The following is a 24304-nucleotide window of genomic DNA, read 5'->3' on the forward strand; positions in this document are numbered from 1 at the left end:
TCACAGCCACTACAATAATTTTAAGACAGTTACAACAAACCAAAAAGAGCAACAAGTCTCTCAATAAGAGTCATTGTGACCCTGGGGGAAACTAACATCAGGTCCAGCCAATCATTCCTAAGTGCCGTTGTACTCCCGGAACAAGTGCGTCTTGAGCCTTTTCTTGAAGGCGGGGAGACAGTCAGTGTCCCTGATGGAGGTGGGGAGTTTTTTTTACCATTGGGGGGCCAGACAGGAGAAGAGCTTGTGTTGGGACCGGGCGCTCTTGAGCGGTGGGACCACCAGACGGTTGTCGGAAGAAGACCGTAGGTGGCGGGTGGGGGTGTAAGGCTGGAGGAGAGACTTGGTGTAGTCGGGTGCAGTCCCATTCACCGATCGGAAAGTCAGTACCAGAGTCTTGAATCTGATACAGGCCGTGATGGGTTAATCCCACATTAGATTAATAAATACAGTGCCTTGGTCTTCTATCAATAATCATAACAGATGATCTTTAGAAATGGGACACAGGAAGTATTATTTGCAAACAAAACATTATTTGTGAGTTTGGACTTAATATCAGATTGTATAACATATTATTAGCTCCGTGTTCAAAATAGGACTGTTTACTGTTGTTGTTTACCATTGAGAGTTGTTGAATATTTGTAATATAGTTTAAATAACATACATTTAGGGTTGCTAGGGCAACGGATAGCCTTGGCTCAATCCAATGTGTATACCATATGCTTGATAATGAAAATTGAATTCTATAACAGCTGTTGCTCACTGTCCCTTTGTCATTGGATCCATTCATTATTTTCGATTAGCACACATATATTTGGATGGGCCTGCATGTGATAGGTTAAACAAACAAAATTGTTTTACCGATACAATAATACATAATGGTCATAGTGATTGTCTCTGTCTATATCTAAATAAGTAATCACGAAGATTCCTGGCGAAAATAAAGGGCATCTGCCTCCTTGGAAACCGGAAATTTGGGAATGGTTTGGCAGTTCTGTAATGGGGTGGCACAGATGGCACAAACTCCCTGTGGTCAAACTGCAGGGAGAATTAATTCATCTGTATTCTGTAGAGTGGCCCAAATATGTCCTTCCATACACAACTGGTGCACAACTTTCCTGAGAAGATGATGTTGACTTTGCAATGTATGGCAGAAAAGAAAAAAAAGCTGTATTCTGCATGGCTCTGAGGAGACTCTCAGCCTTGCCTTGCCTTCATCACTCTAAGCGTGTGAGCCGGGCAGTGCATCAGCCACAGGAGAGCTGCAGAGAATGGCAAACAGGCAGTAGTGGGCTGGTGGAAGAGCTGGAAGTGGCCGCACTTCACTTTCACTCTTTATGCCTGTCATAATATTGCACTAGTGTCTCTCCATCACACAACAACACAGTCAATCCATTGTAAGTTTTGTCACAGTTGGGAGCATGGCCTGTTGATGGAGAGTGTCCAAACCCAACAGGCCTGGGACCAGAGTAAAGCAGGGAACTTCCTCTCGTAAGTTGCCAAGTGTTTGTGGACTTCAGAACTGTGAGCTGAATTTATTTTCTCACAATATCTGTTCACATTATGCTGAGATACATCCCTCTGTAATACACATAATAACTTGAGGATCATGTCATTCATGCAAACATGTTTCGTGAGGTGTCCCTATATCAAGGCGCTTCTACGGCCTGTAGACCGAGGCTGGGTCTGAGCAGTGGGGATGGGCATCAATGCTCCAGTGTGTATGAGGCATAAAAGGAGCAATGTGCCCTGAGAGAAGGCCTGTCTGTGCCCCAGCTCCATGCAGCTGGAGGACTGGGCACAGCTCCACCAACCTGCTCCATGCCTTCACTGCATCTACTAACTGCCCCACTGCTACACCCACTACTGCAATTCAGCTACATCAAGGCTAATTTATCATATTGCTATCCTTGCAACCTTATAGCTTAATTGGGTATGGCATGTATGTGTGTGTTAATGCATGTGTTTATATTTTTTTACTGTAATCAGTACATTTAAAAAAGTATTTCAACATGTATATGTAGAAAGTATTGGGTGAATTTTCTTGCTCAAAGGAATATATAAAAAGTGTGATTGTCAGCAGAGAGAAGAACTGCTTCCTGGGCACTTTGAAGCCCTTCTACTATACATCTACAAAGCTGTACTGTATACGAAAACATCAAAGAACTGTCTATTCTGTTTCAATAAAAAAGGATCAGATTCTCTGGTCCTGATATCCTTCAAGTATTGTGTGTTTCTTGCCCAGCACAGCGAAGCACAGCCTACTTTCTTTATTTTGAGTAGATGTTGAAAACTGGAATGTGGTCTCCTCACAACGGTTGACCGTTCGCATGAATGAAGGAGAAAAGGACACGGTGTATTACCTTCTAAAATAGGTTAAATAAAGAATACCTGCTCAGAGCTCTGTCAGACAAGAAGTTGAATGTATATGTGATTGGTGACACCCAGTGCAACTTAAACCTGTACATATCACAGTTATACAGACAATATCTACTGGGAAATGCCTCGGGGAACCTCGGGGTGACCATGGATGACGAGCTCTCCCTCACAGGCCACATTGCTGCGGTCTCCTGGTCATGTACATTCACCCTCTACAACATCCGGAAGATCAGGAGATACCTGTCTGGCATTCCACCCAGCTGCTAGTCCAAGTCCACTTGTCCTCTCAAAGTTGGACTACTGCAACTCGCTGCTCGCCGGTCTCCCAGCATGCGCAACCCGCCCTCTCAAGAGGATTCAGAATGCGGCAACCAGTCTGGTCTTCAATCCACCCAGACCAAATGTTACCCAGCTCCTCATCTCCCTACACTGGCTTCCCATCACAGCCCGTATCAGATTTAAGACTCTGGTACTGACCTTCCGAGCAGTGAGTGGGACTGCACCCGACTACATCAAGTCTCTCCTCCAGCCTTACCCCCACCCGCCACCTACGGTCTTCTTCTGACAACTGTCTGGTGGTCCCACCGCTCAAGAGCGCCCAGTCCCAACACAAGCTCTTCTACTGTCTGGCCCCCCAATGGTAGAATCAACTCCCCACCTCCATTTGAGATACTGACTGTCTCCCCACCTTCAAGAAAAGGCTCAAAACGCACTTGTTCCGGGAGTACAACGGCACTTAGGAATGATTGGCTGGACCTGATGTTTCCTCCAGGATCCCAATGACTCTTATTGAGAGACTTGTTGCTCTTGTTGGTTTGTTTTAACTGTCTTAAAGTTATTGTACTCGCTGTGAAATACATTATTGTTGCTTGCTTTTTCTACAGGTACACTCTTGCACTTTTGAGGTTCTTTCTGTTAATTGTTAATTGTAACTTGTGTAATTACAAGCTCTTATTGTCTTTCCCTTTGGGACTTATTTGGTTTCACAATGTATGCTTCATGTTTGGCGACCCGCAATATTTGGGGCTATCTCGTTGTTATGATCAGTGACCGATGCACCTTTGTAAAACTCTCTCTTGGAAGTCGCTTTGAATAAAAGCGTCTGAAAAATACATAAATAAATGTAAATGTAAATGCAGGCTTCTCAAAAGGAAAGTATAGGAAAAATAGCTTGGATCATTTAAGCTATTTTGATTATGTAGTTAAATAAAAAGACCTGTTTTTATTTTACATGATAGCTCATAAAGAATAATCCTATCCATGTTCAACTCCCTGAACAGGAACAGGGATTATAAATGTTACAAATTAATGCTACAATATTTAAACAAGAGAACAGGGCCTGCAGCTGTCAGTTTAGAGCAGAACTTAATGACCCAGTGTGTGTGTTGTTGTTGTCATGGTCCAGATGTGGGCTGATACAGGCAGGGCACAAGGTTCAGCAGAATGCCATGGCTGATTTCCTGTGCAGCTGTGAGAGAGCAGCTCTGTCATGTGCAACCAGGCCGGACACACAGGGTGTGGTATAGCATGACAGGGTGTGCCCCCTATGACTCTGGTTCCTGTAATGGCCACCTGGGGCGTAGACTAAGGACCATGCCTTGGTAAATACTCTTCTCACTATAAAGCATCCAAAATACTCAAGACTCATGAGAGCTGTCACAGTCATCATGAAACAGACTGAGAGAGTCACGTTTTTTGTTTCATCTTCAGAGTTCCTGCTTGTCTGGGGAGAACATAATGTGGAGATTGAACCAATAAGGAGAAGAAAAGGATGTAGTCTGGCCTGAGGGAGTAGAGCCGAGTGTGTTTTGGGAGGGGTGATTTGAACCAGGGGTTCAGACATTGAGGAGACAGTATGCTAGAGTTTTCTTTTGAGTCTTTTCAAAACAGTGCAGATGATTTGGCATACCCATGCATGACATTTTACACCAGGCACTGTCAGTGAGTGACAAAATTACTTGTGGGTGGGATCTACTTTACATAAGCAGAGTAGCTTACGTCTTACACTAGTTTTACAGTTTGGATATTTCCTAAAGGTCACACAGTAGGTTTCTGCTGGATCAAGCAGTGTGCAGTACAGTGTGGAGTACTACACTCTCCTGTGTAATTTCATCTGAAGAATCATGATTACTTGAAAATCAATTCATTGTGATGTTCCTTATTATTATTATTAGCCACACTATTCAGTGATAGTGAGTTATTAACCCCTTCGAAATCCAATTTATATACTTCCAGTACGAAGAGAAACTTTGTGGAAATGTGGAACCAACTACTGCTTCCAAATCCTACCAGAATATTAAAATAATCTTCTGAAGGATCTCTCATGGATTATCTATCTAGTCTCATTTAGCGAGTCATCAGTTGACAGAGTATTGGCACAGTCTCAAGGAGATGCATTAAAGGTGTAATAACACAGAGGACAGTGTCTAATTTGAATTTATGTGGTTTCAGCACTTCTGTGCACCGCAGTGCGCCCACCTGCCTGCCAAATAGGTCCTTTCCTTCAGGCAGCATGAGTCCTGCTGCTTCCAGGCAGGAGGTCATTTCTAAGTGTGAAACTGATGACTGGAGGTCTGTGCTCCAGCCTGACCAGGGCTGCTGCTCTGGACTTCACCAGGAGTACAGAGAAAGAGAGTTATGTTGGTGACCTACAGAGAGCTGACTACACCATCTGAAGGAGTGGGCTGGTGGTCAAAGACATGTCAACATCTTGCGGCAATGATGAATGACAATACAAAATGGTATTGTTAGTCTGATCATTGACTGTGTTCCATGTCAATAGGGGAATAAACCACTTATTTGCATTTAAAGTGCATTTAAAATGAGAGATACACACTCATATTACAATCTACTATTCTTGTACTTGGTACAACATACAGTCCTACCAAGGAATATATACCTAGTATCTCTGTGTATGTGCACGTGTCATTATTTATGAAGATAATTTTGAAGTTATGATTGATTTGCTATAACAGTCTGCCGTACCAAAACAACATGCTCTATTGAGAACTAGGAGGCCCTTCAAAGCAGACAAATGTTGGCATAAAAGTATCAAATGAGTATAAAATGAGTTTCAGACATAACTTGATTTGAAAAGATCAAGAAAATACAAATTTATGGTAGGAAAACCAGAAGATAATGTTAGAAATCCTTTAGGGTTTGAATTTGATTATTTGTCCCAGAAAATAAAGTCACAGGTTATTCCTGACTGCAGCACTAAAAGAAACTGACAACAGTAGACTGGATTCAGTATTTTTCCACAGAGGAATTGCCTGAAGGTAAATACACTTTGTGAGGCAGCCTTATTAGCGAAAAGACCTGTGGTTCTAAAAACTCCAGTAGTAAATCATTACTTTATCTCTGGAAAACACACATAACACTGGAAATTGTATACTACCTTGTCTCACACTAGGCTGCAATGTCAGTTCAAATTAACGATCGATTAAAAAATATTCACATCATTTTAATTGATCTAATCATACATGACAGAAAACATTTCAGAATTGACCTAATATGCATACTCAATTGACAATGTATGAAGTCTTAACAAATATTTAGAGACCGGCCTTATCTTTTCTTAAGTGATGATAACAGGCTACTCGTCATGGGCTATTTTTAAAGAAGCTAACTCTCTGTACTTGTAGGCTCAAAGCAAGCAGTAACCAATGGTGAAACGTGTTAGTAAATAGGCTGGCTTGTTAAGAAGCGCTGAACAAAATCCATGGGATGCTTTGACTTCTTCGTCTATGTCCCTCCCTCTTTTACTCTCTCCTCATCGCCCTCCCCGGAATAGGCTAGTCATCTAAAGCTCGCAGCAACGCACTTACACGGATCCTTCAGATCAAGACGAAAAGACTGGGCTCGTGCAATTGGATTGATTAGTTCGTAGCGCGCAACGCCATCCTCACCTGGATGAGTGTTTGACAGAAAGGTAGGGAAGGAACCTTCGCCAGACGGTAAATTGTTTACGGTTTTATGTATTGTATTGTATGTGACAGTATAATGATTGTCTTTAAACGAATATGTGAGTGTATATGTATGGTGATTTCCTGTCTACCGAGTTTATACAATTCCCCCCACATATTATAGTCAACAAAGGAAGAATGTAGGTGTTTTTCTGTCAGTGATCAACATGCCAACACTCCCCGTTAATAAGATGCCTGTCGACATGACCGAACCTGATTTAAGCACTGCTAGTCGGACACTGTCACATGAACCCGCATTTGTTTACTGCAGCCTGTGCATTTGCGGCATGATTTAGCACAACGAATGAGAGAGACAGAGAGAGACAGAGAGAGAGAGAGAGAGAGAGAGAGAGAGAGAGAGAGAGAGAGAGAGAGAGAGAAAGAAAGAAAGAAAGAAAGAAAGAAAGAAAAAACAGAAATGTTAGGAGAAAACATCAAATTGAATGGCACCTAAAAGAACCCTGGTGCACAACTTGTAGTGGTGGCTGAATGTCCCTCACAATAACAAAGCCTATATGCTACTGTAAATGTCGACACACCAACCTCCACACAGTTCGGATAAACCGTCCCACTGAGTGTTATGAAAGCTGATAGCTGATGTAGAAACACACATTTATTGACTAATACCTATACCTTAAGCAACTCTTAATGCAAAGTGTAATGTATAGTGCAAAATACAATTCAGTCAGCAGGTGTATGGAGTTTCTATGGCAAAAGTTGACATGTCTAGTAAGTAGTTCCTTATCAATGTATCCTATATTCACCCCCCCCCCTCCCCTTACACTTGGACACAGAATGTCACAAACTATTATTTTCTAATAAATTGCAGTTTCACAGTATTCTGTTGGTTAACAAGTGTTTCATACCATCTCTTATGACAGCTATAGATCAATTTGTTTTTGTTCAATTGTGCAGTTGTCAAGGCCTGATTCGCCTCCGACACACCCAGTTTTCATAATACACAAATAAACTCTCTCTCTCTCTCTCTCTCTCTCTCTCTCTCTCTCTCTCTCTCTCTCTCTCTTTCACACACACACACACACACATTTTGCACTTTTGCATTTGCTGATACCTATCCCTGGATGGAGCTGCCTTCATCCAAAAGGTAGCCTAAACACACTAAAGAAAGGCTGTCGACAGAAACACATTGAGAGACAACATTAGCAGTGTCTGGTAGGAGTGGAATGAACATCCAGAGGTGGAGTGTGTGTGTGTGTTCTCTGCTTGTCTGCTCGCTGCTCTGGCAGGGCCATGTATGGAGGTGGTCTCACCTCTGGGCTGTTTAGCAAAGAGGCCTGTGGTTCTTTGACACGTGTAAATTCATCTGTCTATGTAAATATTTGTGGTTCACAGTTTAATTATGGTTCAGGTGGGCATCTCTTTGGAATACATATTACATCATGAGTGATGTCATGAATGCATTTTCCTCTGGCTCAGTCTCTCTTTATGCTGTTCAGTGGTGACCTCTTCATTGGAACTCTCCATGGTTACGGCTGCTAAAATTGGTCATACATCCTGGTGAACAACAGAGCCATTCAATGCTTGTATTCCAGGATACTTATTTCTAAGTGTCCTTTTAGATCCGTATTTGTCGGCAAGATTGTTTGAAATCTCAGTAAGACAGAACAATGATAATTAGCTACAAGAGTCTAGTCTTGTGTTTTGGTAACTTGATAATGTTCACATGCTCTTTCCCAAGCCATGTGGGTTGTTATGACATGGTGAATGATGCAACATAACCTCTGATACAGTAGTTTCATGTGTAATTAGATGATTTCTACGACACTGTGATTTAGCAATGAACAACATGCCCGTGAAAATTAACATGGCGTTTAAATGGTATAAAATGACAATCTGCTAAGAATAAAAAAGTATATTTGTCCAGCCTTGTAAAGCAGCTTGACTTGCATATTTGTTATGTGTACAGATGTTTAGCTTCACTTCACCCGTCTTCTTATTTAGGATTTGAATTGGGATTTGGCTGGCTGGGATTCTCACTCTATAGAGCTTTTCCTTCAAAACACAGACTGGCAGCCTTACTTGGTGGAGCTGTCAAGTAAGCGTAGTGGGGTTAACGGTGGACACACCCTCATGGCAGCTGTGCCAGGCTCACTGTGAGCATAACCTGATGCTCTCCTGACAGCATGCCTGTCCTCGTGCTCGCCCCGGTCTTCTCTTCTTTCCAAGTGTCATTCTGCTCTTCCTGCCTTTGAAATGCAGAGAAAACATCTGTGTCACACACAGGAGTCATGATATATACAGATGGTTGCATCATATACTGTTGCTGTTTGTTTGTGTGTGTCCATGTGTGGGTGTGTGTGGGGGTTAGGAGGCTTGAGGGGTTGCTGCTGGGATTTCATAACACAGCATGCCGCTTACCCTCATTTGCAATTCAAATGAATAAATAGGAGGCATCCGGTGTGGATGAAGCAGTCCATCTTTCTCTCTCTCTCTCTCTCTCTCTCTCTCTCTCTCTCTCTCTCTCTCTCTCTCTCTCTCTCTCTCTCTCTCTCTGTCCCTTTATTTGTCTTCTTCATGCCTTCAAGACTTCATGTCTTTCCCCCCCCCACCACCTTTCCCTCTGTGTTATTGGAGACAATCATCTCCTGAACACGGAAGATAACCTGTACATTACTCATCCTCAAAAATCGTATACCCAAAGGTTGCACCAACAGATGTCATTTAGCCTACAATGACAATGCACAACACCAGTACCACTGTAACTGCACACAAGAAATCTGGTTCATGAACAGTACAGAGGCTAGTGCAGACTGTGTTGAAATTAGAGGCTGTGCTTCAGCCAGTGCCTCTGCCAGTCTGTCATAGCTGCTGGCCCTTCTGGAATGTTCCCTGGCTGTCGGTGTTGTTGTAGCAGGGGGAATCTGCTCACGTCTCCGACAGCACTGCAGTGCCCTTTCCTAAAACCCAGGCCAGAGTCAGCCTCGCGTCCCTCACACACTCAGGTGTGGACTTTACACTTCTCTCTGAACTTGGCACGGTAAGCTCCAGAATGGGGGTTCTGATATGGTTGTTGAATGCGCATTATGTGCCTTGTGTCATTCTGAAGTCTTATTGTTTGGAATATGGTTCTCATTCTAGATGTGGGAGTTTGATCTGGTTTAGAGGACGAGCAGAAAGGTTTAGAGATTGGGAATATGATGGAGAAGGCAAGAAATGTAATAACGTATCCGTCTTCATAGAAAACAGCAATAAAACAAAAAAGTATCTGGTCTACAGAAAAACCAGAGAGATATTGCATTGTGCACACCCTTCTCAAAAAACTTGCTATGGGGCCACATACAGACTCATTAGATGTATTGTGGTTGGAGCTTATCCCTTGTGTTCCCCCATGGAACTGGACCTTTTAGTGTTTGTAAACATTTTGAAAGATTGGTATGAAGAATCAGTCGGCGGCATCTCTGTGGCTGACATCCCCACCCCTGACCCAGGGCCTGTGTGCTGTCTGGCCCTGCTTCATGTCCTCTCCTCACCCCTGACCCAGGGCCTGTGTGCTGTCTGGCCCTGCTTCATGTCCTCTCCTCACCCCGGTGTGGCCCTTTCCACTCTTCAGGACTTCTCATGTGCTCACGGTTGTATTTACGTTCCATGTTCTTTGTCAAAAAGCGTAGGGATTTCATCTATTTTATTTTCCTTTGCGCTTACAGCGCGATGTTGGAGCGTCCTGTGTGATGTGGGAAGTGTCACTTTGTCCTTCTGAAGGGGAACCAGGGAGTGCTGGCCAGCCTCAGTTGCAGCTCTGCCTGATTCCAGTGAGTCAGCAGGTTAGGGGATGCAGACTGGCTGTTTCTCCTTTTACGTCCCTCCTCTCCCACCCTCCCCATCCAACACACACTCCCCTCTGCTTTCATTCTTTGAACACCCCCTCTTCCCCATCGTCTTCTCAGGGCTAAGCCCTGCCATGTTGGTAGCCCCCATTGATCTGGTGTAACGATTCTGTGTGGATCTTTCATGCCTCATTATTCTTCCCATCTCCCAGGAAATGTGTTCCCCCTTGACTCTGTTCTCACTGCCAGTAACTGGGAACGACATGAAAGCATGATGTAGCTGGTGGCACAGAATACGTTCAGCGAGTAGGGTAGCTGCTTCACTGTAGAGGGTTAACTGCACCTTGACTGGGTGACTTTTCCTGGTGTCATCTATTGGTGTACATTTTAACATACGTTGACTGCTCAACCCATGACTGGAGCTCTGGTTCAGCCATACTCTGCTAAAAACATCCAAGATGTAATTACCCTGTCAAGAGATAAAATGAGATGGGTGAGTGTAATCAGAGATCTCGTAAACTGGGACATCTGATTAAAGCCATGTTTGTCTTTATTTAAGAAGACAGAGTTCCCACAAGACTGAGGCCTCACTGGTGTGGCCCTGTGATCTTCTTATGCTGCATGCACACAAGATACGTGATCATCATGTTGCAATACAGCACCCAACTGGATATCAAAGGGGGGCCAAAACATAGATCTGTTTTCTCTTTGAATTCCCCGTGAGCATGCTCTGTTGATGGTAGGAGCTGCAGCAGTAGGCTGTGAGTGAGGCAGCTGGGAGTGAGGAGGATCTGGCTTCCTGTCCCTCTGGGCCTGGCCTGGGGCTAACAAACCTGTCCTACTGGTTTCAGCAGACGCTCTATTCGGTCTGTGAGGCAATAGCAAGCGTAGACGTTGGCAATATGATTGCGTAATCTTGTAGGAAGACACATATTGAGCTGGAGGTTTATGCTCAGATATCTCCGCAGAATTTCGAATGGCATGTCTAGCGTGCTGTTGTCTGAGTTCATGCCACAGTGTTGCATTTCGCCCTTATATAACATAGCTGACACATTTGCCTGCCCCAACGGCATCGTGTGGAAAAGGATGCTCACCATCTCTCGATATTGTTCCACCCTATACCCTTTTCTCCACCTGCATGCAGCAGCGGCTGGTCTATCACCTCATGAAAATGCATGTGTCCTCCCTGATTTACCATGAGAGCAGATATCCACACCCAGACGGGTTTTCATGGTCACCTTCTGTTCCCCATAAACGGAGATATTTTACTGCAGCAATTAAAGAAGTAAGGTTAAGCGCCACGACGAGGCAAAGCCCCAGGGGGCATCTGACCAGGCCCATTATGTCCTGCTGTTTCACTAAGCACTGTGGCTGTCTGTCCTATCAACCAAGCTGATAACATACCCAACTGTCTTTGGTTGAGAAAATGCCTTCCGGAACCTTTCCTCAAAGGTCTGTCTCCTGAGAGGGATGCGGTTGTTGCTCATGCGATGGTGTGCACTTTTAACAGCTATAACATCATTTTTGTGGCTTTGAACACAGGGGCTACTTTTTGACCTGACCTGAAGTTTACGAGGGCACATAAGGGCAGTTTGAAGGACTGTCCTTACAATCATAATCTGATCTGTTTCTATTCACTGATCTGTTCCCATTGTTATCAGCAGTGGAGAACAATGCTATCGTTGTTCCCCAACACCTAACACATAGATCTCTGAAATCTATTCTCTTTAGCACTTACTCGCCACTCTATCTGCTCTAGCCCTCTCGATCACATGGCTTGGTAGTTATCAACCACACTTTGTTCCACAGTTTGAGAGCTTAGCCGGCCAACATCATTAGTACCCCACAGTACACACAAATCCCTCGTTGATTCACTGTAGTACATTGATTGATTATAGCTTGACAAATCACACGCTCTTCTATAATTCATGGCATTATGGATGCTAAAGCACATAATGCTCCAGTGTACGTTTTCCAGTTGCATCCCTTTTGTACACGAGGTGAACTTCAGCTCACAGCAACTTCTCTTCAATGCACTGATAAAGAAGCTTGGGGTTGGTTTCTTAGAAAGCACTCAATACTGTACGCTGTGTGTGGTACACAATATTCTTAGGCAACCGATTCAGTTGGACTGAAAATGTCGGAACTCTGGAAAGCACTGTTTGTAAGGCACTAATATGGGATCACAATCAAGTTAGTCCTTTTGTTACTGGCCCTGTCTACTAGTACCACTAAGGTCTCTATTCGGCCTCTTAACAGCTCCCTGTCACCGACACCAATAACACAGAGTCCCTTCAGCTCCCTTTCAACCAAGCACTGATCCTAATAAGGAGATGAATGGCTCTATACAAACAGGAGAGTGAGCAGAGCTGTGACTGGACCTATGCCCATTGCCTCTCCCTCTGAAGCCCTGTCTGTCCCAGACCTCCATGTCCTCAGCTGTCTGGGTGAAATGGCATGGACTCCTGAGGGAGGCCTCCTGGACCAGCGCTATGCAAGTGGTCAGCAGTGGCAGTCGGGCGGGCAGAAAGGGCAGGAGGATAGGGATTCCACTAATATTGCCATGACCAGCAGCCCCCACCAGCCTTCCTGTGAGAGACCTTTCCCCAAGCCAGTCCCCAAAGCTTGCTGAGTGGGTACCAGCTGACAGAAAAAAGAGCGGAGACATTTTTTTCCAATCAAATGTCTCTTAAGTGCCTGTCAGGGAATGACAGGCTCCATATAAGAACTCATTGTTTTCGTGTTTTTAGAAAAATGGGATAGAATTCACAGTGACAGTATCTCCACTTGGCAATTGAGCGTGTGCCAATCAGGGATAGGGTGTCCCACGGCATGCTTTTAAATGCTTTCATTCATACAACACAGCTTCCATAGCAACTCTGCATCTGTCACACTTTCAGAGAAGGGAGGGCTCCTATTTGGTTAAAACTGGCTCTCTGAAGAACCCCTTGTATCAGACATTATTTGTGATGGATTTTGTCTACAAATGCTTTATAAACAATGGAATATTGTTTGAATTAAGTTCTAATTGTTCAATGTGTAAAATCTCAGGTATTCTAACAAGGTAACATTTGTTTTCAACTGGTTTTTGAGGGGTTTTGCTCCATGTACAGGAATGTCCTTACTTGTGTAAGTAGACGGGTCTTCCATTCAGTCCCCAGCATGAGTAAAGGGCAGTATGAATGTTTAAGTTTGTTTTTTAGGACTGAATCTTTTCCCTCGAGGTAAGGCTCAAACACCTAGCCAGGATACAAATGGGTGAATCAACACCTGTCGTCACTGCCTTTACCTAAGCACACATGCTAGGCTGTGACAACAATGGAGTAACCTAGTCGAACCAATGCAAATGGTTCCCTGCAATTCTACAATGTGCACCATTCAGATGTGTAAAGTCAGGTTATACTCCGGTTTCATGGGGCAGATGCAGACATGGTTGACTGACAAGCCTTTTAAGTCTCACTGACATGAGGGATGTTCTGTGGCATGTTCATCATCATCATTTCATAACATATCTATGTGAGAGGAATTAAAAGTTATCTACAACTGTTTCCACAGCAACCAAAATGAGCAGCCTATGGTCAGTAGTATGCTATTCACATCCCAGCCTTGTGCCCGTGACAGACCCACCAACAGCTGCCAAGCATTGTTCTCACACATCCTATGGCCTAATGCAGAATATCTCCCATCCTAGGGTCACAGTTGAGTCACAGTTTAGGCATAGTTAAGCGTAGTAAAACCCCCATCAATAATGGATCATATTCTTTTGATGATAGCACGAGTTTTGCTTGAAGGATCGATGGAGAAGAATGGATGGCTTGTTGCTATGAGCTTTCCTTGAAATTGTATTACGGGAGATAGATGACCTCAGCAGAGAATCCCTATTCATCCCTCTCTCTGTGTTGGCCAGTGTCCATCCAGATGCCTTGCTGATCTGTCTTTCCCTCAATATTCACTCCCTTCCCCATCTCTCCCTCTCTGTATTCCAATCCATAACTCTGCTTCCGTGAGCAGTATTACTCGCTGTACTGTACCCTGTGCTGTCAATGACAGTCTGCTGACCCCGTGTGAATCTGGTATTTACATAGTGTAGAAGCGGTGGCCACACTAGAGGACAACACTGATTGATCTGGTAGCAGACGACTAGATTTCCTTTTGTTTACCCTGCAGACGACTGCACGCCTCAAGAACAAGCCCAGCAGCAGATCAATGTCAGTGTCAGGGAGATGGCACCAAGTAGAAAAACAGCTCAGTTACAATCGTTCATCCTTGACTGTCACAAGTGTTCGACATTGACTGTCTCCCAGTCATGGCTTAGAGTGTTTGCATTGCTGTACTGTGTGGGCTGGATAAAAAAAAAGTCTAATGTATCTTCCTTCCTCCAGGGCTCTAGGTAATACCTACAGTTACATTTACATTTAACAGACACTCTTATCCAGAGCGACTTACAGTAAGTACAGGGACATTCCCCCCAAGGCAAGTAGGGTGAAGTGCCTTGCCCAAAGACACATCGTCATTTTGCACGGCCGGGAATTAAACCAACAACCTTCTGATTAATCGTCCGACTCCCTAACCGCTCGGCCATCTGATCCCCGAACTAGAAGAAGACAAAATGCTGACAGTTTTTGATCTATCCTCTCCAGACCTGCTGCAGTCCTCCTGTGATTATAAACTCTGATGCCACACAGGCTTCCCCTCCACAAGCTTGACAGCCAATCGGGGGGAAGGATGATGGACAGGATGGCTGAAAAATGGGCCGAACGCCAACCCTGTCCCACGTCACCTCTCTCAGTAAGACCTCTGATCTCAGTGGGATCTACGCCCTGTCGTTGCCAGGCAACAGAGCCCTTCTTGACGGGTAGGGATGACCATTGCAATGACCTTTGAGTGGCATGTGTGAGACCTCACCACAACGCTGCCTTCACTTTGGGATAGCCTCTGCTTCAGGACTGTGCTTACGTATGGAGGAACTCTGCCATGACGCTGTTTGGCTTTCTACTCCACGTCCACTGTCACATGCAATGAGACGATCTCATTCGACAACCAATTACCAAACTGCTGTAGATGCAAATATCGTTCGCTGGAGCGCCGACTCGCTCATCCATAAGATCTCCCATTAGAAACGCCTGGCGTTTCGAGATGCTTGATTCCTTTGAGACGGCTCCCAGACCGCCTCCTACGTGTCGTCGTCTCCAGTAGCAGCGGGGGGACGGAGGGGGGGGGGGCGGGGGACGGGGGGGGGGTTGGTTCTGTGTCAGCAATACCGCCACACGGCAGCGATCCGTAGCTGCTCTTCTCTCTGCCATGGGTGCGCTATGCTATGATCGTGGCTGCCATAGAGCTGAGGCACGGTGAGTCTCAACACACAGAGATGCTGTCCTGGGCTTCTTATCTCCTGGCCGTGTGCTGATCAGATGGTATCTACGCTCCAGAGCTGCTTTCTGTGGCTACGGGAAAGGCTAGGAGATTTTCCAGGTCAATTTCAGCTGTGTGTGCTTGTGTGTGTGTGTGTGTGTGTGGGTGGGTGGGTGGGTGTGTCTGCCGGCCCTCTATTACCTCCACGGACAAGGCCAACAGGACAAACAGCCTTTTTACCGGATTTGTCGTGTCAGCACCACCCCGCCTCTTTCATCCTTAGGGACTGGAGGAGAAGAAAGCGAGAACGAAATGGCTGAGAGGCGTGTTGTTTTGGTTGATTGTTGCCCCCTCTCGCTCCCTGTGTTCCAGCGTGTCACAGTAAGGCACAATAGGCCTTTGTGCAGAAGTGTTCTTTGCGCTGCCTCTGTGTTTGAAGAGCTGTGCCTGGGTTTTGGAGGACTGACTGAAGCCGAGGTCATGTTGACAGCCGGCCCTGCTAGGCGTTCTCCTCTTATCATCCCACAATGATGAACGCATCTCTGCCAAGAGCTGCCACGCCACCCTCACCTGACGCTGAACAGGGCATCAACACTCCACACCAACATTTCACAGCGCTCCACTTGACAGGCACATTGGGTTATTGCAGTGCAGTTCATGAGTCGTGTCATTAGTGTTGCAGTGGGCAGGACACTTATTCCGGTATGGCTTAATAAAGGCTCCTCCAGGTTCGCTCACCGGCGGCACTCTGGCAAGGAGGCCACAGTGGTGTGAGGGAAGGCTCTCTGTTGCCATTGTTGAACATGTCTGCCATGATTAAAGGAGACAGAAAGTCTTGACTGCTAAGCAGAAGGGATGGATTATTCATGATGCTGCAGAGCAGCATGAGGAGGGGAATCATAGCCACCACAGAAGAAGCTCATCCACTTGCAGCTCCCGTATTTGAATGCCAATCAATATCAATGTCGTGCGCCGACACGCGACCCAGAATATGAGAGACTGACACGCACGGCGCTCCTGAGGAACAGTTTGCTATGTGTCTTCCACTCACGGTCTCCAATCATTTAGTCAAGGCCTCGGCTGAGGGGCATTGTGGGTGTGATGCTGGCCGTGACTTCACCCCTTCCCTCCCCCTTCCCTCCCCCTTCCCTCCCCGTTCTTCCCTCCTCCTCAGGGCTCCTGCTCGTCCCTCATGCACCTCACATTGATGGAATTGAGAACTAGCAGCTTTTTTGTTAGGGTTCCAATGACCTCAGAATCAGGGCCAGCATGCTAAACAGGCTGGTTTGTGTGAGAGGCCCGCTGCCATCGATCCCCTCGGATCTGCTCTGACATGCAGCCTGTGGTGAGATCTGCCATGCCCACCCTGATGTGCAGTGTCAGGCAGAGTTTTCAGCTGTGTTGTCTGTGTGTGTTGAAATGGAGCGGGATCCTCCCCTGGGTGAGTTCACCTAAATGGGGTTCATTGTGTCTGGTCAATAGGTGTTGGTCAGGAGTGTTTGTCTATGGCTTATACACAGAGCTGCATTTGTGTGTGCGGCTTACTGAGTTAGTCTCCACCTTTGTGCTTGGGCCAAATAAGGTGGATTGACGTTTGGAGGTCTAGTGGTCACCGAGCGTTAGTGATGTCCTTGTGGGGTATCTGAGTTACTAAGGTATCTGGATCTGTATTTACATTTACTCATTTAGCATTTCTGTCACTCGGTGTCCATCTCTGTCTTTTCAACTATGGGCCTATATTTCTATCTCTCTTCCTGTGTCTCTCCTACACTCTCTCTCTCTTTCTCTCTCTCTCTCTTTCACACACACACACACACACACACACACACCAACATGCTGTTGTACGCCCTCCCTGTGCCGCAGTGACGCATGCCCTCAGTGGGAGGAGAGGTACAGACGAAGAGATGAAATAAGCCCCCGCTCTCTCTCTCTCTCTCTCTCTCTCTCTCTCTCTCTCTCTCTCTCTCTCTCTCTCACAAGTGAATACACTGCAACAGTGTGTGTGTGTGTGTATAGAACTTTGAGAGGAAGTTTGTGTAAGCATATGCTTTTGACATGGATGATTTCTGTAGTGGCGCTGCTCTATGTGTACTCATGGGAGTGTTCATATTCCCTGCCCCACTTGGGAAGCTGTGGTAGGTGTGTGTCCTCTAAGAGGCTGGTACGGCTCTCCAGGGAGTCCCAGTGTGAACTGTGAGTCAGTCCAAGTGAGTGCCTGTGTTATGGAACAGTGTCGACTTGCCGTATGGCCTTTTTTCCACTGTGTCTTTTGCACCTGGATCTGTTCTTGTACGCAGTGCTCTCACTGTTTTGATGGCCTTGACACTGCAATGTAGATCCTAAACACATGAAGATGATGAGGCAGTGTACTGGAATGCTGTTACTTATGTGCGTGAGTGTGTGGTGCAACAGAAAGACTCCTAATCTGTTTCTCAAGCAGTGTGTGATTATCAGGAGAGAATTGGCTGGCACTGAAATACAATTTGTGTGTTAGGCTGGTCTCAGCTGTGTGCGTGCAAGGGGACTTTGGTACACCTGCAAATCCCTGTGGTTGTGTAGGGTCTCGCTGAGGAGGATGGACTTGTTCAGCCTTTACTCATGGTCGAGCCTCCAAACCCAGTGGAGGAATTAGCTGGCGTAGTGTGCAAAGGATGATCGTCTGTTAAAACACAATCACTTCCCTTGATACTGTACCACAGCTAGCTCAGGGACACCTTTCTTATTTCAGAAGGCTGCTCTCCCGTGATGGATTTTCATGTTTGGGATGTGAGATGCTATACGCTAGGCCCATGCCCTTAAAGGGTCAAAAAAAAAATAATTACATGGAAGCTTTGTGCTAGTTTTGAGGATTTTATCGGAGGTGCAAGTGAATGTATTAGGCTTCACTGAGATTTGTGAGGTTGTTTGTATGGTTCACCCTTCCATGGAAATCTTGAATTTTTAGTAGTTTCATCACAGTGGCTCATCTGTAACACAAATAATGAAACAGAATTAACAAATTATTTATATCTATACATAAAAATAGCACACCAGTATCAGATACAGAATAATGACAACTGTGGTACTGTGTGCCTTAGTTGCTGCTTGTAGGGGAGTTTGCTAGCTGGCCATAGCACATCTTTATATACCGAGTCAAGTGCTGTTGACCTTGTTTTTCAAGGTGGTTTCTTTGAAATGTGCACATGTTTCCATAATGAGTCAGTCCAGTGGCTGCAGGCTTATTATGTGAGGTTCCAACTTCTCTAAGGATCACATTTGTGTCACGAGGAGAATGGAGTGCATCCACACACAAGCCTCTTGTTCAACACAAAAGAGAGAAGACAGTTCTTATGCATATAGCAGACATTCTCTCCAGAGATGCAAGTCGCAACTAAAGTATGAACCATGCGTACTCTCTCCTATACTCATTTCACACGGCCCTTGTGAATACCACCCCTGGGTGCAAGCACTGCATCGCCCAGTATGAACCTTGCAAAGATTCCGGAATTCACAAGGGGTTATGACAGTGCCACAGTCAAGTATGGACAGCAGACTGTGAAAGACTCCCCTTTTCAGTAGTGTCCATGACTGGGAATGCAGTCTGAGTGCAACTGTAAATTATTGAGTGAGACTGGCTCTGCTCCAGAAGCGTGCTGTATGAATGTGATTACACGCAGATTCTGAATGAGGACAGAAATACAGAATGATATTTGCTGATGAACAGAAACTGAACTAAACAGGGAGCATAGTAATGAGATTAGGTGCTGTTCTCTCTGTGTCTTGGCTCAGGCTTTCTCCTCTGCTTACAACAGCCATTGTCTCAGTGGCTTAGTGGTCCTGTCTAGTGTGCTATCTCCCAGGATGGAGCTTGTTAGATGAAAAAACACAATGACATAAGCCTGTTTGAATCTTCTTAAATATCCCATGTCTTACCAGCACATAACTCATATGTCAGATGAAAATATAATTCAATTGCCTTAAATTATAATAACTATTTGAAAGGTCCAAAAATATTTGCCTGTCTTCATACTTGTATTCTTAGATAGATCCAAACCTGTTTGGGAACTTTTGTGAGTTGTTAAGATACAGGTTCTGTTTGTTTCATTTGCTGTGTCACTATGAAGTCACCTTGTGTTACTTCACTGAAAACCTCACTGAAACAAGGGACATCTGAAATGCCATTTTACTGGATATATTATCCTTGTTGCAACTGATATAGTGAAAAAGATAATACTACTGTAGCTGCTGTCCATTTGTAAACATATTCTTTACCTACAACAATAGTTTCTGAATCTTATGCTTCTCAGTAATACCCCCCCCAACCCCCCCTTCTCCCACCATGTCAGTGTGACCTTGTGTCATACATGCTTGATTCTACCAACAGACTGGGCCACAGATGTCTCACTGCCCTGCGGACTGAAGAGATTTGCTAACCATGTTTCTGTGAAGTGGGAGTGGGAAGTGAGAAATACTATAGGGGGTAACCTTGTGGTGTGGCAAATGACATCCAGGTGTATGTTACTTTTTATTAGCATTTACTGAGTTGATACACTTTGTTCATGGTGGGACCTTGTCGCAGTATTGTTACTCACTGCAACCAGTTTGTCTCCTGGATAAAATAAATCACTTCCACTCCATGTGTGCCAGGTGGAGTGCTATATACTAACTCATCGTATTGATGTTTAAGGACACCATACCTAATCATACCAAACTAAAGTTGTGAGGCATCCTCTGGAAATGATGGATTGTCTATGTAACTACAGGGTACAGTGAGCACAGTGTGTTTATATACAGTGTGTATGTGTGTGTGTGTGCATTAATGTGTGTGTGACTGTAATTAACATCAGAACAGCCTTGTGTCCCTGGCTGATAAACGCCAAGGTAATTTAAATGCTAAGTATGAGGAGGCTGTTTTCAGTGCCTCCTGCTGTGGTGATGTCTCATTGTTCAGTGTCTTGGCTGCTTTCTTCCATGTCAGCACGTGATCATTACAATGTCACCCTGACATGGTTCACTGCTATTATTTGTAGTGTGATGCAGCTGCTTCGAATCGACCATCTTTATGTGACAGTGGGAATGGAAGCTCAGACAGATAGCTAACTGCTTATTATTTCTCACTGATCAGATCGTAAAAGGGCATCAAAGAGGGCGAGGGAGAGAAGTTCTCCAGCAGGACCACACTTCTCCATCTGTACCACATTCATTTATTGTGCTCATGTGCTCACAAATGGATTGGATCTCCAACCCACATCTAAGACAACTTCCAGAATCACACAGACTTCCTTGAGTAGACAAGTTGTAGACAAGTTCCTTCCTCTCCTCAGCCCAGCTCCTTCACCATGCTGAGTGGCTGTGTGCCACGCCCCTCCCCCCCCACAAACACACACAAACTGCCCATATGGCATGGCCCTCTGCCACCCTATCCATGGGCACTGGGGGATGTGCTCCAAACGAGCTGTATGGGTGATGCTGGTTAGGGCTAAAGGCTCTGCTGTCATAGTGTGGGTAGGGTCAACATTCAGACACAGTGTAAACTTGTGATTGGTCGAGAATCCCTCTCTCCTGATGGAAACGCTCTCACGTGGTGGTCTCCTTCGTCACTGCTGAGTAGCGGATGTTGACTTGGGCCTCCAGGGCCCTGCAGTGGCTCACATGCTTGTTGAAATGCTGCTTAGCAAGTTGAATCCCAGATACATTCTCTGGCACTGTACAGACATATCATTTGGTAAAAATAAAAGATAAAACTATATATATATATATGTATATATATATATATGTCATTCAGTCAGTCATTCATTCAGTCATTCAGTCATTCAGTCAATCAGTCATTCTGTCTGTCAGTCTGTCAGTCACCATCAATACTTCCATTGCTGTGTTGATGTCTTACTGTGTGGCAGCATCAGTGGCAGCCCCATGCCAGTCTGTAATGAGGCAGCCCATGGTTCCTGTTCCTCCATCAGCCCTCCATCACCCACACGGAGCAGAGGGGAGGCTGTCTCGCTCTAGCTTGCTGGGTGACAGCAGGCCTGGTTTGGCTGGCAGAGAGGGGTGCCGATGGGCACCAGCAGGATGCTAGTTTTGCCTAGATGGCTCTCCTCTGCCAGCCGTCTCACGGTCCAGCTCAGCATATTTCCTTATCGGAGCATTCTGCATTGTCATTCTGATGGGCTACTTATGCAAATCTCATCCCATTATCTTTTATAGAAATTGTTTCGATCCCAGTGTTTAGAGTTGAATGAGCACAGCAGTGATGCTCTTTGAATTGAAAAAGTGGTCTGAAAAAAGTCCACATTTCTAACAAACTCTATGATTCGGTTTCTGTATAATTGAGCCATACAGATCGTACTGCAACATAAGTGTGAATCAAAATATAATTCTGTAATCTTTGGTAATAGGAGTATGTTGTCAAATAATCCTTCTGTTTCCCTTGTTTTATACTAAAGCTGTGATGGGGGTGATAAATGGTACTAATCTTACACTGATCCCATAACCAAATACACCAGGTCTCTTCCATGCTTGACCTCCTTGAGGGCACTGCAGCAATCTCTCAATAACTCCTGTTGTATGGCCTCCTGATCCATCTTGATCCCTGGAGATAAATACAGTGAAAACATGTCGCCATAATTCAGGCCGGCCACGGGGGAGATGGAATGTGCTGTGAGGGCTCGGACGCCCGCCGCTCTCATCGTGATTTATGCCCCTTTCTACGTCTTGCAGGGTTGAAAGGAAATTGGAAAAGCTTTGTTGGAGGTGACCGTGTGTTCGCAGCGTGGACCTGGACGCTCCTCTAAAGGACACCATGGTCCCCCTGAGTGTCAGTAGACTGCCAGGGCTTCTCCTGCTTCACTCTGTCCTCGTGTGCAGCCCGGGCCTCCTCAAAGCCCAGTTTGAACTTTCACAAGGGCAGGTATTTATGTCCAGTGATTAGCATAAATACATGCAGGGAAGCAGAAGGTGCAATGACCTTCCTGGAGAGTAGAAGAATGGTCTTTCGCAGTCACCAGTCTCTCAGTGACGTTATGAAGGAACATCACACCCTCGTTGTGTGTGTGAGGGTGGAGGTCTAATATGCAGCTGGGCAATGACAAAATGGCTATGTCCCCTGAATGAAAAAAACTAAAATCTTTGTATGCTTACCAGACTGTGAAATGCAAATGAATCATCAGGACAGGGAAGACTCATATGGAACACTGTCTCTCAGCATGTGAATAAAGCTATTCTTATCTTCAAAAGGAATCCGAGTAGTCAACTAACCACACTCACCACGTTGGAGACAAATATTGCAAATATTGTTTTTCAGTTAACTCTCAACAGGGTGATGGGAGGAGCTTTTTGTGAAGCTGTATTTAACTCTTCACTTGATTTATTGGTTGCACAGAGAAATATGGTTGGTTGAAGTGTGTGAATAGTCTCCCTTTGTCGAAGTGCTACAGCCTGATTCAAACAACCAAACAACATCATCTTTATTATCTGTATTTGGCCTATTGCTTTTTCAGTAGCCTTTCCATTTTTCTTTTCTTTTGATAGACTCATTATATAGCACTGTTAAGTTCTTCAGATGCACCATTGTGCTAATGTACTTTGCAAAACTAAACAAAACAAGCCCATTCGACTGTAAATGTGTTTCTTTATCAGCAGTTCTCTCGGTTGAGTACAACAGGAGTAATTGTGCTGTTTTTAAAAGGGTGAGGCACGGAAACCGATTCTGCTGCTCCTTGATAATAGCGGTATGTAATCCACCATAAGCTCTCTGGAAAGAGCACCCTTCCTGACAGTCTCTTATTAACTGGTGCATTGTGGAGTCTGAGAAGAGGACAGGGCCTCTGAAGAATGTGGCCAAGCTTTTGGTTATGATGAGAGAGGTTCATGTTGTTATGCTTGTGGCTTGTGACAGGAGCATGACATCCAACATCAGAATGTTTTAAAAGTACTTTTTTAAAGAATCTGAGAAATTCTGCCCTCTCACACATTGTTGCACAGGCAAAGACATTTGACAGGGAGCAATTATGACGTTGTTATTGGAAGGAAATGGATGAGGTAGAAAAAGAGAAACTCATTCCGTTAATGGAAGATTAGCCCGGTAATAAAAGGGTTGAACAAATGCCAGCAGTTTTTCCCATTACTTTCAAAGAAGCAGTTGCTGACTGGAATCTGTATATACATCTGAAGGGTAATATCCCAGAACTGTGTGCTTCCTTGTAATTTGTTCCACTATACCTTGAAATAGAAAAAACCTCTTAAGAAGTAATGGACAAATGGATTCATATGTGTGGTCAATAGACACAGGCATTGATCAATAAAGCCCTCGTCTTCCAGTCGGTTGATAAAACACAGCCATGGAGGCCGGCCCCTCAGTGCCATGAGGTGTGTGCTCCCACACGCTATACTGAACACCAGCACAGCGTGGAATAGGTCACATGCCGTTTGATGCAGTATCACAGAGTTTTGCAGCGTTGCAGTGAAACATTCATTTGAAGCATCTCACCGTGCCACAATCCTGCTCTGCGCTTGATGCCATTGATATCCCCTGCGAGCCGCTTCAGTTTCGGAGCGAGCTAAATTGTGAATGTCCCTTATATGTCTCTGAGAGTCTGTCAAATGCTGGTAGAAAGCTGAGCGAGGGCTGCCAATACCCAGGCTCGCTTCTCTCTTCCTCCCTGGGTCAGTCCAGGTGTACCAGGCAGGGATCCAGGAATGTGGAGAGTGGGAGCTGTGAAACTCCTTGTAAGTAGTAGTCCTTTTCTCTCCTTGGATACCAGAGACCACACGGCCTGGGGCTAGGCCTTCTCTGTCAGCATCCATCAGCTCACACTAAACACAGGAAGTGTTAGGAAAGACCTAGGG

General features: G+C 45.1%; 1 protein-coding gene across 9 annotated transcripts in view; it reads left to right on the top strand.

The window, feature by feature from the left end:
* Positions 1–6189: 6189 nt before the first annotated feature.
* LOC146272959 (uncharacterized) overlaps positions 6190–24304 on the top strand; it is a 44931-nt gene continuing 26816 nt past the window's right edge. For 7 of the 9 annotated variants that reach the window (XR_014766574.1, XM_084704924.1, XM_084704916.1 and 4 more), the window contains exon 1: positions 6190–6335. The gene's annotated coding sequence lies outside the window, so the exon portion shown is untranslated. Of the gene's footprint in view, positions 6336–9264; positions 9343–24304 lie in introns of those variants that run through there. The other 2 variants (XM_084704918.1, XM_084704919.1) reach the window with 2 other exon arrangements.

Source organism: Hypomesus nipponensis, chromosome 9 (genome assembly GCF_054491055.1).
Source record: "Hypomesus nipponensis isolate SF chromosome 9, ASM5449105v1, whole genome shotgun sequence".
Classification (NCBI taxonomy): Eukaryota; Metazoa; Chordata; class Actinopteri; order Osmeriformes; family Osmeridae; genus Hypomesus; species Hypomesus nipponensis.